This window comes from Lissotriton helveticus, chromosome 1_2, assembly GCF_964261635.1.
Source record: "Lissotriton helveticus chromosome 1_2, aLisHel1.1, whole genome shotgun sequence".
Taxonomy (NCBI): Eukaryota; Metazoa; Chordata; class Amphibia; order Caudata; family Salamandridae; genus Lissotriton; species Lissotriton helveticus.
In genome coordinates, this window is record NC_136058.1 from 53,610,947 (window position 1) to 53,630,330 (window position 19,384).

The following is a 19,384-nucleotide window of genomic DNA, read 5'->3' on the forward strand; positions in this document are numbered from 1 at the left end:
TGGTTTGGCTGATCGGCACAAATAGGTGTCAATCAAGATTCAGGAGTACCACTGGAGGGTTTAGAATCCATAGGCCTGATCCACGCTATGTACACACAGACGACTCAGGGGTAGTCACTTCTAATGTTGGGAAGTTATACCTAGAATGGCTAAAAACCTCAACACTATTACAGGTGAAACAACACTTGTCCGTTCTGTCTGGTAACATGGATCTTAGGGATTTCTTGCTAGGTCCCAAGAAACCACGTAGAAAAAGCTACTTATATCCCATCTACAATGAACTGTGGGAAGTCTCCCAACAGGAAGCTGCTGATAGATTATGTCAGATCGATAGAATTAACCTTGAAAAGATTTTACCTGTGGTAGACAATGGAATGACCACACTCCCTTCACATATGTATTCACTGGGCAACATTGTGTCCTCAGCAATTGACATATTGGAAGAAATATCACACTGCCTATTACAACATTCTAATACCAATACTGCCATAGATACCACCAGGTAGGCAAGTATGAAGCGTTGGGTGTAGGGTACATACAGGAAACCTGGGAGTTTCCGTACAGATATAGCTGCAGAAATAAGGACAGTGAACTTTACTTAAGTGGTACAGACTGTGAGAAGGCTTTAAGTGGGTCTTTAGTGAACAAGGAGGTCCGGTTTCATGGAGCGTGTCAAGCATCAAAGCGAACTTATCTTGCTACTCGAAAGGCTCCCCAGCTGTAGTGCTTCATCCAGTCCAAGTTACTCTCAAATGGGAGTTAGTTAATGCTGAATGATCAAGGCTGTTGCGGAATGGTGCCAGGCATCGCATATCTAGTCACAGTAAACTTCATGGTTGTTTGGTGTAACCAAATTATTGTTTCCCCCAGCTCGCATAGTTAGAAAGGTACCACCGTGGCATTCATTAAATATTTCCAGTATATGGTTTAATTTTCTGAGCAGAACGAAAGCCATGTTGTTTCAACAAAATGTGGCCTTAGCTTCAGCCCGAGAGACTTTTGATCTGCAGGTTGCAAGGTCTTCGGCAGAGATACAGGCCCTGCAACGTATGAACTTCCGGATCCATTTCAGAGAAATGGTACATCGTATCTTTAACATGTCTGATACAAGGTAGATCATACAATTATTTAAGCGTCTTGGATCAGGTCTATTAACCACCATTCAAATAATCTTCTGAGCAATTCCAGCTTTCATACACTCCTTACTTGGAAGCGTTTTTGGAGGGATTCCTCTAGTCCTGCTATCAGTGGCGGGCATCCTTATTTTAATCCTATTGATTCGTAATGGACGTCTCAATCCCTCAAGATATGGAGAGAACATTGCTGGAACGACGCGAGCGTATGGTTTTCTCCCTGGGTACGCCTCGGCTTAGAGAGCTGAGAGAGCATTGGTTCCTGTCTTTCAGACCTGTCTGGCTAGACTGTGTCCTGCTTGTGTTCCGCTGCATCTTCTGTGGATTTGGATGCATGTTGGACCAGTGTCTGACACTTCATAGGTTGTGCCGCCGGACATAGATGTGGCCGGTGAGCCCTTGCAGACTAATGTGTACAGTTGTCCACAGTGTATTCCCATGTTGATGACAGCATTTTTAGAGCCTCCAAGGGATGGGAAATTGGCTCTGCTCTAGAGGTACAGGCATCGGTTCCAGGCATGCATGCATCTAATTCTTCGCCGGCGGCTGCTGTGGGAATCAGAGATGACCATCTTTACTCACTCGACATGATATTGCAAGTGCTGGGGGGATTCCCAACTGTAGATGCAATGTTCGTCGATGTTGAATCTTCAGCACGGGATTCATACACAATCTGGCCTTCCCTGTGCTGGGAAGTATTCGGCAATTCTTAAAAACATTTACCAAATTGAAGGTCGAAACTGACTTTACTTTAGTTTTCTCATTCTGCCCTAACCAAGCATAATGGCTTTCAAGGTGCTCAGTGTAATAATAACTGCATATACAAGTTTACAGGACCTTTTAGGGAAAACATTTTTTTTCTTTTATTGACATTTTTGCAGGCTTTTAAAGAAATGCTTTTTAGTATCTTAGTTGTAAATGATTTGGATGCTTTTGATGGCCTTAGCTTTATCATTATTTAGCTGACCCTGTTGACCGTTTGATGAGGAGTGGGTGTCATGTCCTTTAAGCTAGTCCAGTCATGTATGCCCCGTTTTATATACATTGTCCCATCCACATGACAATAACTGTTCAGAACAGTTGACCTTTTACCTAGTAGCTTGCTTCTGTCTCTTCGACACCAGGCTCTTAGTATTCTGTCATAATCCCTGTACCGGGCGTACATAAACATGTCCTCATGCACTGCATAATTATTCCATAAAAAGGTAATCACTTGTTTTCATAGTTGGCCAAAAGGCCTGCTGTGCATGATGGCATTTGTTTTAGAAAAAATTTACAATTGTTTTCAAAACATTTATGATTGTTTTTAAAATATATTGACTCTAGAAGAAACCCTGGCATGACCACTCTAGTATATAAGACCCTTATTCCCCCCGGCAAATTAGAGAAGAATTCCTTCCACGCTGACACGGGGTCCTGCATGCTGAATCTTTGACACGCAGTGGTCTGACTTCCCTTGAGTGGTGTCATCCTTGGAGCAGAAACAGGGTCCTTCATTCTCTACCATCATGTGAGTAGATTGGTATATATATCACTCATCACTCATGACATGGTCAGTGACATCACTCATGACATCACTGATGACATCTTAAATGACATCACTGATGACATCACTGATGACATCATCCAGTGCATGTGTGTCTTTCTGAAAAGTAAATATTTTTTATATATGTATATGTAAAGATTGACTGTTTGTATGTGTTTTGAAGACAGCATGTGTGCAGGACTGTATGGGTGGATGAGTGTGTGTATGGGTGTGTTAGTGAGTTAATGACTGTCTCAATAGTGTCTTTATGACTAACTAAATATGTTTTAAACTAGTATATGTGAGTATTGATGTATATAAGTGAGTATATGTGAGAGTGAGAGTTCCTGTATAAATAAGTATGTGTTTCTATAAGTGATTGTTTAAGAGAGTAAGCATGTGTACGTTTCTGTAGAAGTAAGAGTAGTGGTGTGTGTATAGCTGTATATGCAAGTAAATGGATGTTTTATGGTTTATTTGCATGTGTAAGTATGTGTGTGAGTAACTCTATGGATGAGTGTCGGTGTGTAACAGGATGTATAGGTGTATGAGTAAATATGATGAGTGAGTACATGTATGAGTGACTATATAGAACTGTTGGTGAATGAGTGGATGTGTATGTAGATTTTGGAATTACTGAATAGGTTGTTGTAACTGGTATTGGTATCTCCATTGTTTTGAAATTTTTTGTTTCTATTTTTCAATGTGTGTATCAAAGGTTATATTACCCTTAGAGGAGGTCTGACACTCTTTCACAAGAATGATGTCATCAGTGATGTCCTTTGAGATGTCACCAGTGATGTCATGAGTGATGTCACTGACCATGTCACAAGTGATGTAATATGTGATGTCATCAGCAGTGCATTGCGGGTGCGCGAGTTATAGTTAGCTGAACTAACTATAACGGAGGAATTTCAATGTTTTTTTATGAGGGAAATGTCCAGCTAACTATAACATGGGTGAAACCTATGGTTTTTTCAGTGAATTTCTAAGGTTTTTTAAATGCTAATTCCTAACTATAACGTGCCTGAAACCTATGTTTTTTTCAGTGAATTTCTAAGGTTTTTTAAATGCTAATTCATATCTATAACGTGCCTGAAACCTATGGTTTTTTCAGTGAATTTCTAAGGTTTTTTAAATGCTAATTCCTAACTATAACATGGCTGAAACCTATGGTTTTTTCAGTGAATTTCTAAGGTTTTTTAAATGCTAATTCCTAACTATAACGTGCCTGAAACCTATGTTTTTTTCAGTGAATTTCTAAGGTTTTTTAAATGCTAATTCATATCTATAACGTGCCTGAAACCTATGTTTTTTTCAGTGAATTTCTAAGGTTTTGTAAATGATAATTTTAAAATATACTAATTATTATATTTCTTTCTTTTTATAGTAATTTCCTACATTTTTATTATAAATATTATTATTTATTTTATTTTTAAAGTTACATCTCATATTTTTTATGTAAAATAATAACAAAAGTAAATTAAAAAAGAATGCACTGCTAGTGAAACTGCCTGGGTGAATTTGTAAGTGTTTGTTGGAGGCAGATTTACAACACCCTTGTGCCACTTTTACACCGCCGTTGCATCACTTTTCTGATGAAGCAGTGGTGCAAAAGATGCACCATGGTATGTGGTATTTAGAATGTGACGTATCTGGGAGGTTCGTCACTTTATAAATCCCTGTACCAGAAGGAGACATTCCTACATGGGGGGGCATTCCGGCGCAGGAACACCTCCTAAAAGTGGCTGACTGAAATCTACAAGACTTCACTTTGTCACTTTTGGGCTCATGCAGTGTCAAAACCCTGCACTACCTTGAAGCAGGTGTAAGGATTGACACAGCAGTCTGAGAATAGGTCCCCCAAAGCATTGCAACATATCTCAAACAAAGCACCACCTTTACAGAACAGATACATCACATATATGTGCCATTTTTGTCCCATGGTATACCGCATTGTAAATACAGCACATTCATGGTGGTGCTGCTACGGAGCACAATAACTGACTTATTCCTGGGGATATGCCAGTTATTGTATATGTGCCCATTAATGTTTTAATGTAGTGAATGGATTACTACATACCGATGAATGAGTCACTACAAAACTAAAACAACAGTGACAGAGTGTTTGGTGGAAGTGTAAGGATACAAACTGATAAATTGAACGTATAAAAGACAAATTTGCAAGTACATTGAGACTGCATACATCGTCTATAAGGGTTTGAAACAGTCTATGCCCTAAGGCCTATTTTAATGCACGAGCACTTAGGTAGTGAGTGGATGATTACAGTTCTGCAAGGAAAGAACTTGATTGAATTTATAACAGCCTGAGTTTTACCACAGTATACAGATAAACACACACTGCTGAATAGCTCACTACAATATTGAAACAGTAGTGTGAGAATGTTTGCTGGAAGTATAAGGATACACATTGAGGAATTGAACGTATAAAACATAAGTTTGCTGGTGCATAGAACAGTGCATGCACAATCTATAGAGGTTTGAAACAGCCTATGGACTAAGGCCTCTTTTAATCCATGAGTATCTAGATACTGACTGGATCATTACACTTCTGCAAATAAAGTTCCTCATTAAATTTATTACACCTTCAGTTTTACCACGGGACAATGGAAAAGAACAAACTGCTGACTGGCTCACTACAATACTAAAACAGCAGTGTCAGAGTGTTTGGAGGAAGTCTAATGATACAGACTGGGGAATTGAAGGCATAAAACACAACTTTGCAGGTGCATACAAGACTGCATGTATACTCCATACGGATTTTAAGCAATCCATACCCTCAGACTCACTTTGCATATTGTGAATCAATATAAACATTTAAAGAATATATAACTGAATCTATAAGTGCTTCACGTTTAGTACAATAAATACATTAGTAGATGGTGCTCAAACCTTTATTATTTTTAAACAATACATTTATTCTATTAACATCTCATAATTTAACACACATTCCAATACAAGTTCATCAGATATGTCATACAGATCAATTCCCTCGTTAGTAGTTTCTTAATTAATTTGTTCTAAACTTTCAACATAATTTAATACTTACAGAAGTTCTCCATCAAAGCTTTCCTCTTCGAAATCACACCTCATGTCTGCAGCACTATTTTCCCCTTCTTCACTCTCATTGCCTGTGACAGGTTAGTTCTTCAATTATACTCAAGGAAATATCCAAAATCTCCTCAGTATGAGGCTGTTCTCTTTCCATAATTTTTCCTTTATGTTCTTGCTCCTTGTATTAAAATATAAACAGTTAATTTGATCACTTTTTGCAATATATGATACAAAACTACAGTTTTCACCTATTTTGGCCTACAAAAAATACTATATAAATACTATTATCTAATAACATTCCATTAGTAGAGTTTTGGTCCTTTGCAAAGTTATATAAGTATAATTACTTATAAGGATATCCTGTTCTTAGCTTTTCTTACATTTTGAAACCAGTCACTCCTTATGACTATAGGAAAAGACTCAGGCTGCTATAGTAAAATGCACTACTAAAAAATGTAGGATATGTCTATTCACCTTACCCATTCCAAAATAGTAAATGTGTTTTACTAAAATGCAAAAGATACTATTCATTGTCCAGAATAACACTGTGTATCAGTTTATATTTAGACATCATTATCAAACTACTTTTTGAATACTTCATGTGTTTACTCTATCTCTACTCCTCATCTATAACTTAGTCTAACTCTGCTAATTACCTACCCCTTCGACTTTCGAACTAGCCTCTCCTCTAGTATTTATCTGCAACCTTGTTGCTTGCGGTTCTTTATTTTTTTCACTGCTTATAACATATCATTACGTAACATTCATTAACCTAGCCCTCTCAGATTATTGTCTAATTTTTATATTATTAATTTCCTTGTGTTCCTCTACTATAGCCTTATAGCTTGCCATAGAGGGCTATACCAGCTATTAAAGGCCCTCTCCAGCGTTAAAGGTCCCAAGCCGAGGGCAAGGGCCTTTAACAAGGGAGAGGGACTTTAATAGCCGGTATAGCCCAGCAACGAAGGGCTATAAGGCTATTAGAACATTCTGCCACTAGAGGGCAGAATGTTCTAACAAAAAAGAACAAAGCCTTATGGGAGCGTGAGGGGATTGGAATCCCCTCAGGGTCCTTGAAGCCTTTGTTCACAGCCAGAGCTGTGAACAAAGATTCATTGGAATGTTGGAGCTCCAGGCTTATACCAGCCATTATAAGCCAGGAGCACTCCATTGTTTTCAATGGAGCTCCCAACATTCCAATGTTCTAATAACCTTTCTTTATGCAGTTGCTTGTTATCTATTCTGTCAATCCTTGAATATCTTATGTTTTTCACTAATGTTCCTTCTTAATTCAAAAGGCTTTCTAGTATTCCTTACTCAATGTGTTCTTTTCCCTTAAGACCTTGCTTAACACGATTTTTATCGTTTCTTGTTTTAAGTTAGATAAAATACATCGAGTATGTTCAATAATGTCAGGTAAGTTTACTTACTAACTAACTTGTCATACAACGTTCTTTAATTCTCACAGAAATATTTCCACTTTCTCTTCAGGAATGTCTAAGGAGCAATTGAAAACGGGTCTGAACTCCGGAACGTCTTCGGTGAAGTGCGCACTCATTAGTGAGCGCGCGCCTCACCAATGATTCCCCACAACTCTGTGGTAAATGACTAGATCGCTACAGCGTCTTTCAGCCGCGGCCTGTGGAGGGAGTTGCGGTGGGACAGGCAGGCGGGGAGGGGGAGGGGCAGGGTGAGGGGTGATAAACAACGGAATCTGTATGATTGCAGGTAAGTAAACAATTGAATTAATAAAACAAATTTCGGGCCATATTATCAACAAAAGGCGATAGATTATCGCCGCTTTTATCAGCAGGAAACGGCCGATAAAGCAGCGATAATGGGCTTGATAATATTCCCTTGTGAATTCCCACAGCAGCCCAGGTTAACACCAGAACCTGGGCTGCTTTGGGAATTTACAAGGACCTATTATCAAGCCCATTATAGCCGCTTTATCTGCAGTTTCCTGCCGATAAAAGCGGCGATAATGTATCGCCTTTTGTTGATAATATGCCCCTTTGTTCCGTGCCCTGCATCGCATTTTGTACGAAATTCATTTTATTAATTTTATTGTTTACTTACCTGCAATCAACCAGAATCTGCTGTTTATCATCCCCCGCCCCATCTGCCTGCCCCACCGCAACTCCCTCCACGGGCCGCAGCTGACAGTTACTTGTACTTACCTTAAGCATAATAAATAATAAAAAAATGATATATTATAAAATTATCACCTGTGGAAGACACAAAAAAAATACAGTTACAATATATATTTTACAACACAAAATAATTTGTAAACCATTTCATTTGCCTTTTTTGCTGTTCTCAGAATATATTGAATTTCACTAGAAACAGTGAGTTCAATAGTTCTCATCACATAACAGCGGGCAAAAAATAGACAATCAATAAGATTAACTTAAAAAAAACATTCAACATTTTCAATAACAATTTAAAAAATAGAAATAAAACATATCTTAAATGTTTTTTTCTAAGAGCAATTTCTTACGTAAATATGACACATCTCAAACAATCATAAAATAACAAAACATTATGATTAATTTTCTTGCACTGTAAATAATGTTACTTACAAATATATGCTGACAAAATACACAACAAAAAGTCCTTAATGGTTTCACACACTTTTCCACACGGCCAAATAATATGCATGAAATCCTTTATTTGGAAGTTGTTCAATAGTAATCCTGAACATCCGCCTCCCAGCCTTCTGATCAAAAACCGCCGACATCATCTACGGGTCTCCCAGGACTCATCCATCAGTCTGACGCTGTTCGACATCTACATGGCCACCCTCACACAAGTAGCCCACCATCACAACCTCAACATCATCTCCTACATCGACAACACCAAGCTCATCCTCTTCCTCATGAAGAAGCCACATACCACCAAAAGCAACCTCCACGACACAATGAAAGACGTCTCCAACTACATAAAGAGCAGCACTGTAAACATAAACTCACACAAGACCACGGTACTCATCCTCAGACACACCCCCTCAGCCTCGGACAATTCCTGCTACCTGACTATACTGTAAACAGTACCAACACCTACCAACCATGTACACAACCTAGGATTCAACCTCAACTCCTCCCTCTCCATGTGTAACCAAGTCTACACCGCCTCCTCGTACTGCCATAACACCCTCCACATGCTCCGCAACGTTTACAAGTGGATCCTACCCAAAAGAAGAAGGACAGTGACACATGCCCTCATCAGCAGCAGACTACACTGTGGCAAAACACTCTACACAGGAATTCCATCCAAACACCTACAACAACTACAACAAATCCAAAAGACCTCCACCTGAGGGATTATGAATATTCCCTGCTGCAGCCACATCACTCACCACCTGATACACCTACACTGCCTCAATATCAACAAGAGGATCACCTTCAAGCTCCTCACCCTCACTTACAGAATACTCTACAACACCGGACTACTCTATGTCAACAGCAGTAATCCTAAAGGGCAAATTTTGATCTTAAAATTTTGCCTTTAAAAATATTAGGTAAGAATTTGGTAACTCTTTGGCAACATTGCTTAAAGACTAATTGACTATCATTACAATGTATCCAACATTTCAGACATTTTAAATGAACAATGTAATGTCCAGATGTGGTGGAAGGTCCATCATGAAAAATAATTGCAACAGCTACAAAAGTTCTTCCTGATATTGAACATTGACCAGCTACAAATTTCTGTATCAAAGTATCCAATGTTCTTCCATCAGCTCTACAACGTTGCAGCATTATAATAACATACTGTCCATATCTTTGTATAAGTAATGTTGATGACATTTCTGATTTACATTGGCTACACTCCATGTTTTGACTTGCTCCTCTAATTACATTGTTAAAAAACAGGTAAAGTAAAATATATGAATCTTTCAGTGTCTATGTTAGTGCTACATGTAAACAAACAATTTTGACAGTCATGTTGCCATTTATAAGAAAGGCCAAAAAGGTTTTCAACAGCTATACCTTCATCTTCCAGTACACCAAGCATAAACATTAAAAATTCCTGACAATTTTGCTTAATATTCTGCGCAAATTGAGTACACCCAGAACATATGTCCAAAACATTTTGAATATCACAAACACTTTGTATTTTACTTTTATCACTACTACATTTCTCATAAACAGAATTCAACAATGAACATAATCTTTTGTCCCAATTTTCTACAATTTGCTGTTGCAAATTTTCAAGAAAAAAAACATTAATAACTACATTAGCATAGCAGTTGACACCACAACTATTTTCAAACCGATAACCAACATTCTCTTCAACACTTTCCTTTCTCTTTTTGCTCGCAGGCGCAACTTCATCTTGTTTTTTTTCTTTCTCTACAGTTTCACTACAGATATTCTCAAATATTCTTCTTCTACATACCACACGCTTTTCAAATACTGGATTTTGACCTAAATTGGGTGTATATTCTCTTCTTAACCTATTATACTCTTTCACACAATTTCCATCTGCACAGACCTTTGTCTCATCAAAATCAATCAAATACAATCCAGATAAAGTTCTGACTCAAGACAAAGCAACATATGCCATACCTTCTTTAAACACGGTACTTCCAATATTCACGTAAGCACTATCTACACTTAAACCTTGAGATTTATGAATGGTCACCGCATATGCCAAAGAAACAGGAAACTGTTTTCTGCAGACATACAAATCTTTTACAAGCATAAATCAAGCTGCACAACGACTAAGCTGTTCTACTTCAGCAATTTCATCAAATTTGATTTTCACAAATTGAATCCCACCTCTATTTACATAAATAACAAAATCAACAATTTTACCCATTGCTCCATTTACTAAACCTTTTTCCAAATTCAAATTACGCCGTAAAATTACCCTACAGTTTACACATGCATACAAATTCTTTTCTAAACCAGAAGTTTAACTTATTGATTTCTCTAAAGCATCCAATGTCCTCTTCAACTTTTCACTCAAAATAATAGTGATTCCTTCATGTTCTATTTGATCAATTGCTTCCAATTTTATAATTTCTTCATTTTCCAACTTTAACATTTCTTCATTGAATATAGCACATTCATGCAGTGTTGGCATTAAGCTGATTACAGATTTGGTTTTCTGCAATTCTCATGTATATTTTCTCTGGGACAATATTTTCATTTGGAAACAAATTGGAAAGTAATCGTCTCTGTAAAGCTTGTTTGCCATATTCGCTCATTTTTCCAATTCCTATATCTTGAAGAATAGTTCCATAATCAGCATAATTTGCCTGTCGCATATTTGTAATAAGTTCCTTATACTGAAAATATGACCAAATGTTTACATTTCCAATGCTCCCCAAAGACTTTCTAGTATCTTCATGCACCAGTGTTTTAAACACAGGTTGTCTTTTAACAGGAGTAAGTTGTAGAAGATCTCCAAAAACTATGACGTGTTTTCCTCCGAATAATACTCTGTTTCATGAATTCGCTGTATTCTTAAATGCACAAAGGCAAGCATTAAGTTTGATACCATGCTTACCTCATCAATAATGAGAAGTTTCATTTTCCTCAACACTCTTGAAATTTCACAAGAAGCTTCTCCAGATAGCTTGTGGTATTCTAATTTGTTTTCATGCTCTACTGGGAGCAATAATAAATGATGTAAAATAATTCCTTTAATATTGTGGGCTGTTAATCCAGTTTGAGCAGTGACAACACAAGACAAATGCGACTCAGTTGTTTTCTGTAGAAAAGTTGTGATTACTTTAATTTAAAAACTTTTCCCTGTTCCAGCTTGTCCACTCACGTACATTCGGATAGGTTCAAATGATGAGCAAGAGCACTCTTTCTTCTCATGAAGTAATCCATGCTGAATCTTTTCTCTCACTTGCTCATATATTTCTTTCTGCTCAAGATTTAGTTGTTCTTCCAAGTTTTCTAAGTTTGTTATACCTTCTAGAGCTTGATACATTGCTGTTTCCACCTCTTCCATAGCAGTTGCTGCTTCATTTTGAACAATTGGTTCTCCTAGTGGGTCCTGACTCAACGGAGCAGAGGTTTGACTGTCTTGAGAACTATCTCTAGCAATCTCAGCTGAAATTGTAGCTTCTTGCTCATTTTCGTCGTTTAACATTTTCACATAATTAGCAAAAACAGGGAATTCTATAGTATCTTTAGTTGCATTGAAGGAATCTTCATAGCTCTCAAAATCTCCAAGTAATTCCAATTCTGAACCCCATGCCTTGAAAAGTTGCAAAAGAACTAAATAGTAAAATTCCCTTTCGTCAGGTGTTTTGCAACTCAGTTTACAGTGATTAATCAAATATCCTTTTCTTTAATATGTATCCAACATATTTGTTTTCACAATATCTGTACTTTCTGGCACTTTTTCAGCTAAATATTCAATTTCTTGTACAGATTTAAGTACTCGGTTTCGTGTTGCAGCAAGACCTAGACTCACCCAAATGATTCTTCTAGATTTGGAGTACAGACTTGCAGATGATAAGCGATCCGAGCATTCATATGCTCCAATTGCTCGATGAGATAACATCTTCAAACTGTAACTGTATAATTTCTTACTTAGACTCTTCTCATGGGAAATCTTTTCCCACATTTCCTTCAATTCCGTCTTTTCTGACTTTGTTATGTACGATGTCACATATCGAGTAACAGCAATGGAATTGTCTGCAACATATTGAATATCCATATTAGCATTCCACATGGACACAATGACTGAGTTATAGTCATTTACGTATTTTGACTCTCCATTTCTTCTTAAGTTGTAGGTTTTTTTTGGAGACTTTCTTGTGATAGTATGTCGCAACGATGACATAAAACTGTTCACTCTTCCTTTCGATATTACAGGTCGTGGAAATGCAAAGCGTCATTTGGTGTAGAATTTGTCCTTAGATTTGTACTTTCGACGACAGTATTTCCCACAACGATGGCTTTGGAATCGTAAGACTTGTTGTCTTAAGTCCTTATGTTGTGTACTTTTGGGTACATCACATGTAGCATATTCTTCAATAAAAGACAACACAGTATCATCTGAGTCTGTTCCAAATTTGGGAGCATCTTTGATCCATATTAACATATGTATGTGAGGAGTGAAGGACTGGACTTTTTAACAGTACCAGCGGTGCCAGGGAACAACACCTATAACCTTCATGGGATACCTGTTTCGGCGCACAAACTACAGAGACACAGGACACTTCCTTCGGCGTCAAAGATTCAAGGTTTATTACTGCAGGGAACACAGAAGTCACGACAAGTACAACACGTGCAACTTGGGGAGACTGCTTCAAATTGGTTCTGTGGATCGCTCCTTTTATACAAAATTAACTCATAGGACAACATGGTACACAAAAGTTTACAACCTGGTTCCCATAATTATCCCCCAGAGGGGTCGCTTTGGTCACTTTGGTACACATAAGGTCCGGAACATAAGTGCGGAAACATTTGGCGGTTCCCAACTGTAAAAACCCATCTTCCCAACATTAGTGAATTCCAATCGGCAGTAAAACAGATCAAAAATAGGGACAAAGACAGGTGCAGAGTAAGATGGAAACAGTGGGGGATTGAAAAGAGTGTAAAAGGGGAGGTATCGGGAAACACGAGATACAGGCATCAAAGGGACGTGCCTAATGAGATGCACGGCTGAGACAATAAACCGGACGGCAAGATGAGCCTCGAGCGGGGCCATCTGCCTTACAGTATCATCCCCCTCATCGTAAAAGATATTTACAAAGAACATGTGTCTTCTACGAATATCTTGGAAGTCCCAGGGTCGCGAAGCGGACATCGTCCGTTCGCTGGCTACTTGAGGGCAAGAGACAAAATGGATGCCGTATCTAAGATGGAACCCGTGGGTACAGATGAAAAACTCACATATCAAATGAACGGTTTAAGTTAACACAGCGAAACTGCGCACACTTACTAAACTCGTCATTTGCGGTTCTTAGATACCAGACTCGACCATATTCGTGCGAGTAGAAAACATCACTTAAAATTGTCACGGAACCTCAGACGCTCCTTTTGCCCTCATGTAGGCAAGCACTAGTCGGAATCATATTCGATATTCATCAGACCCTCGAGATGTTGTTGTAGCATAGCTCTGTCCAATCGAGACCCTTTGGTAACAGGTGGCTGTCTCATACACGTTGTAGCACAGAGGCCACATAAGGCAGGACCGCACTGCACGCAAAGGCAACACGTGAACAGGAACACTACAACGACTCCAATGATCGTCAGAATTTTCCAACCCCAAGTCGACATCAGGCCCCAAAACCATCCAAGTAGCGTCCAATCCCCTACATCCACGTGTATGGATTCGGAAATCTTATGCAACTTCGAGATGGCTTGATAGACAGTCGGGGCGTTATCAGGAATGAAAATACAGCAGCTTGAATGGATCACCTTACATACCCCACCTCGATCTGCTAAGATCACATCTAAAACCATACGGTTTTGTAACGTCATAAGTCTATCCGCCTGAAGTTCTGTGGTGATATTACCAAGGGCACTGGCAGTAATATTAGCTGTCGATTCTACCACTCGAGTCAACTGTCTTAGGTTCCTACTATTAACCATAGGTCCCCAAAATGGGAGGAAACCCTTGAAAAAGTCTCCTGCCTCTTGACCGGCAGTATCCTCTTCGCTAATTACGCCTCTCACAACTCTAGTTTTGTGATAATCTGCATCTACAGTAAACGTCGGAGGCAACAAGTTTGCGATAAAACATGAGCCCATGAAGTCAGAGGGCAGCCATGCATATGCACGATCATGACAAATAAAGTATGTACCCTTGGCAGCCAGGAACACAGGGGAGGAGACCATTGGCAGAATGTAATTTTCAGTGCAAGCACTCTCTCCAAGTCGGGCTTTCGATCTACGGCCACGACCTATTAGACAAAAATTACCAATGTGGGGTACAACCCATATCGGAGGTGAACTTTTAAGCTGTTTTTCATTAGTGAACACACTATATTCGCCTCTACTTAAAACCCTATAGGCTTGTACTTCTTCTTCAGGGATAAGCGAAGGATCATAGATATCGCTATCTAAATCCTCGATTGCTATCGACAAAGATTTTTGGTACGAAGTAGGACCAGAGTAGGGGGAACGTGGTTCTCGAATGGGGTGGAAACCCAGTGCGCTTCGAAACATTGTTTGAAATGCTCGAGCAGACCCTTGGGAGCTATACGGTAACACCAGATATGGAATTCCCTTATCCGTAGTATGTGGCATCAACCCACACACCCAACAATTAGTGGTGTTAACCACTAACTGATGCTGATGAAGGAGTTGAATAAAGGAATTGTTGCGGAATTCTGCACGTCTAGCCTGCTCGTGTTCAGGTAAGATGTGAAAAGAATGAGGAGAGTCAGTGGAGATGAGTTTAAGATTAGGGGTAGGAGTAGGTATAGTAGAAGGCAAGAAGTAAGACATTGTATAATACACTCCACCCGCTAATAACGCAGAACCAGTCACAAACAGTACAAATATTTGGGAGACAAAACATTTGGTACGACTGAGTTGCTGCAGCTTGAATCTTTGTGCTTGAGCTTTTTCCAAGTCCATCAGCTTCAAAAATGCCATTCCCTATGACCGTCCGCAACGTTTCTTGACGCACTTCGTTCTGTGTAGCAATAGTCAATTCCTAGGAGTTCCCAAGAATCGACGGTCTTTAACCTATCGTCAAGACCTACTAACCAGGAGGAAGTACACGCGCGGCCCTACGGCCTTTATTTCACAAATATATATATATATATGTATAAAAACAAATGTCTCTCAGCTGTGGAAACAAAAAGTGTAAGGAACGAAGCTCAATGAATATATACAAAATAATTACAATAGTATGAGTGTTCAAACTGATCATGGAAAACGGGATAATGCACTTGTCGAGGGACAGAACGGGGTTTTTTTATTAGTCTTTAGTGCTGGATCTTAAAAAATATCGGGTTTTCCCAGGACGTGTCTGTTCGTTAAACAAAAGATCCGTTGAAGGGACAACGCCCTGTTGATCAGCTGAATGTTCTGGTCTTGAGTCCTCTGATGACAAGTGTTCAATAATGCCTTTTTGCTGCACTGAGGATTCTCCGACAGGTTGTGCGTCGCTGAAAGGTACAAATGCCGGCAATCCTTCGGTTTCAGTTGATGCAATGCCTTTCCTCACCCACGAGTCTGCTGGCAACGGAATGGGGACTTTCTTGGTATGGGTGGCATGCACCCAGTGTTTCCGCCCCTCAAGACGAACTGCAGTTCTTGTGGCAAGGAGGACCTGATAGGGTCCAGTGAACCTGGGATCCAAATTGTTCTTGCGCGAAAAATTGCGCGTTACCACCCAATCTCCGGGCTGGAGCTGGTGGCCTGGACCCTCCGTCTGTGTTGGCAATGCTTCGTGAACCTGTTGGTGAATTAACCTCAGTTTAGCAGTCAAGTCATGAAGATAATCGATTAACATTGGATACTCAAGTTCACAAAAGGCACCCGGTCTAGGAACCCCCCAAACATTGGCAGGACGACCGAACACTATTTCATAGGGACTGAGCCCTACTCGGGAGTGTACAGTTGCCCTTGTTGATAGTAATGCTAAGGGTAAAGCGTCAGGCCACGCAAGACCTGTCGTAGCCTGAATTTTTGCTAGCTTAAGTTTAAGGGTGCCATTGTACCCTTCAACCAAACCAGCTGACTGAGGATGATTGGCACTATGAAATTTCTGTACAATCCCTAACCCGCGACACACACTCTTCATCACGCTCCCAACAAACTCACTTCCGTTGTCTGACCACACAACCCGAGGCATTCCGTAGCGGGAAAAATACTCTTTGAGTAAAATTTTTGCCGTGGATAAAGCCGTATTATCCTTAAGGGGGTAGGCCTCAATCCACCTAGAAAATGCACACACCACAACCAGCACATACTTCAAATTATTACATCTCTCCATGTGGATAAAGTCTAACTGGATAACTTCGAAAGGGTACGCAGGAGGGGCAAAATGACCAGGTGGAGTGGGAGTGCCCTTACCAGGATTGTGCATCAAACACACCATACAATTCTTAACCAAGCGTTCAGCACATTTCGTAATACCATCATTCTTCCACACAGGAAACAGCAATTTACAGATACCTTTCGCGCTAATATGTGCTAACCCGTGTGCCATAGTCACAATAGCCAGCACATACGCATCAGGCAACATCCATCTTTTCTGTTCCGATAAGTCAGTCCAACAACCATTCGCATCCAACTTTCCCGTACTTTCTTTCCACTTCGTCTTTTCAGTTTCGGTGGCCTCATTCTGAATTGCTTTCACACTCTCGATAGTGTTTTCACACATACTTGATTCTGCAGGCCACCTAACCGAACTCGTCACATACATTCGAGTGCTAATGTTCCGGGCAGTCTCTTTAGCAGTCTCATCCGCAAACGCATTACCACGACCAACATCATCCATCACTTTACGATGCGCACTACATTTAACAATCGCCACTTGCTTAGGCAATGTAAGTGCATCCAAAAGATCATTTACAAGCTGGCCATGCTGAATCTTCGTACCATGTGACGTAAGGAATCCTCTCTCTCTCCACAGTCGTCCAAAACTATGTGCCACACCAAATGCATACTGGCTATCTGTAAACACATTCACCCGTTTATCTTTAGACAATACACACGCTCTCGTCAAAGCAATTAGCTCAGCAGCCTGAGCCGAATTTTGATTTAATCTTGCACTTTCCACAATCGTTCTCAATGTAACTACAGCATACGCAGTCGTCACATCACCGTTCGGCAACTTGAAACAAGAACCATCCACATACAAAGTACCATCGGGATTTGTCAATGGAGTATCTTTTAGGTCAATGCGACCCTTGGTTTCCTCTTCAGTTTTGAGATAGCAGTCATGTACTGCTTCACCACTTGATTCTGCGTCGATCGGCAGCAATGTTGCTGGATTCAACACATTACATCGTTTTATCCGTATATGACTGGCCAGCAACGTCAACTCATATCCAGACAATCTTGCACTTGTCAGATGTTGAGTTTTCGTTCGGTTCAATAGAGTGTCGACTGCATGCGGAACCATTACCGTGAGCATATTATCCATGACTAGACCTGCAGACTGTCGAATGGACGCCGCAGCTGCCGCTGTTGCCCTTAAGCAACTTGGCAAGGCTCTTGCTACTGGGTCTAAAGTCGAAGAAAAGTAGGCACATGGGCGTTGCTTACCACCAAAAGATTGTGTCAAAACACTCAACGCGCAACCATCCCTCTCGTGAACGTATAGTGTAAATGGCTTACTGTAGTCAGGGGTACCCAACACAGGAGCCGAACACAGCGCATCACGCAATTCAGAAAAACTTTTCTGACATTCTTCAGACCAAGGTACTGGGGATGAAACATCCTTGCACGTAAGGGCTATCAATGGTTTCGCCAACAATGAAAAATTTGGAATCCATTGTCTGCAGTAGGACGTAATACCTAAAAAGGCACGAACATCTCTCTGGGTTTTTGGCACAGTCATTCGGGAAATCGCTGCAATTCTCTCTGGGGTCAACCTCCTCCCTTCTCTTGACAATAAGTGACCTAAATAGGTAACTTCTTGGCAACAATACTGTAGCTTTGAAGGTGATACCTTGTGGTGCAAGTCATGTAGATAGTGCAATAATGATACTGTAGCCATTTTGCAAATAGCTTCTGTATCAGCTGCCACTAAAAGATCGTCAACGTATTGAATCAAAGCTGCACCTTTAGGCAATACAAAGGCATCAAGCTGACCTTTAAGTGCTTGGCTGTAGATTGATGGACTCTCACAGTAGCCCTGTGGAGCGCGTTTTAGCCTAAAACTGCGACCTCCTAATGAGAATCCGAACAGGTCTCTGCTTTCCTCTGCAATCGGGATGCTAAAGAAAGCATTCTTTAGATCGATCACTGTGAACCAGGAGGCAGATGCCGGAATCATTGTTAATAAAGCCGTAATGTCAGGGACCACAGGAAATTGCGGAACCACTATTTTGTTTACCTCTCTCAAATCTATAACAAAACGATACACAGGAGGTTTAGTTGGGTCAGTTCGTTTCAGAATTGGCAATACAGGGCTATTACACACGTTTCCACGAGTTTCTTCAACAACACCTTTTCCAATGAGATCATGAACGATTGCTAACAGTGCTCGTTCGCCTTCCAGAGAAATACGATATTGAGGTAAACGCGGTAATCGCGCATTTGGTTTCAACTGAATCACATAGGGTGGAATGTCTAACAGGCCCACATCATTGGGACCTGTGGCCCATAAGGACGCAGGGAGGGAATTCAATTCCGGTGGGAATTTATCAACCGATAAATACATGGGAGAGATCACTCTCCTTCCCAATGTAAGTTCCACTCCTTCGGGGGAACAATACAATGTTGCATATAATCGTTTCAACAAATCCAGGCCCAAAAGATTTTCACCACAACCTGTAGATAGAATCAGTGGAGCCGTTAGCTCACGAGGTCCAATCATAAGAGGCAAAGGGTTAGAGACTGGGTTACTAACAGGGGCGCCAGAGAATCCGACGGAAACGTTCGTTAAGCCAGACAAAGGTGCGCCAGGGAGTTTTGAATGCATGATGGAACTTTTCGTCGCACCAGTGTCTAACAGAAAAGGCTCAACTACACCCGATGTAGTCACTGCAACG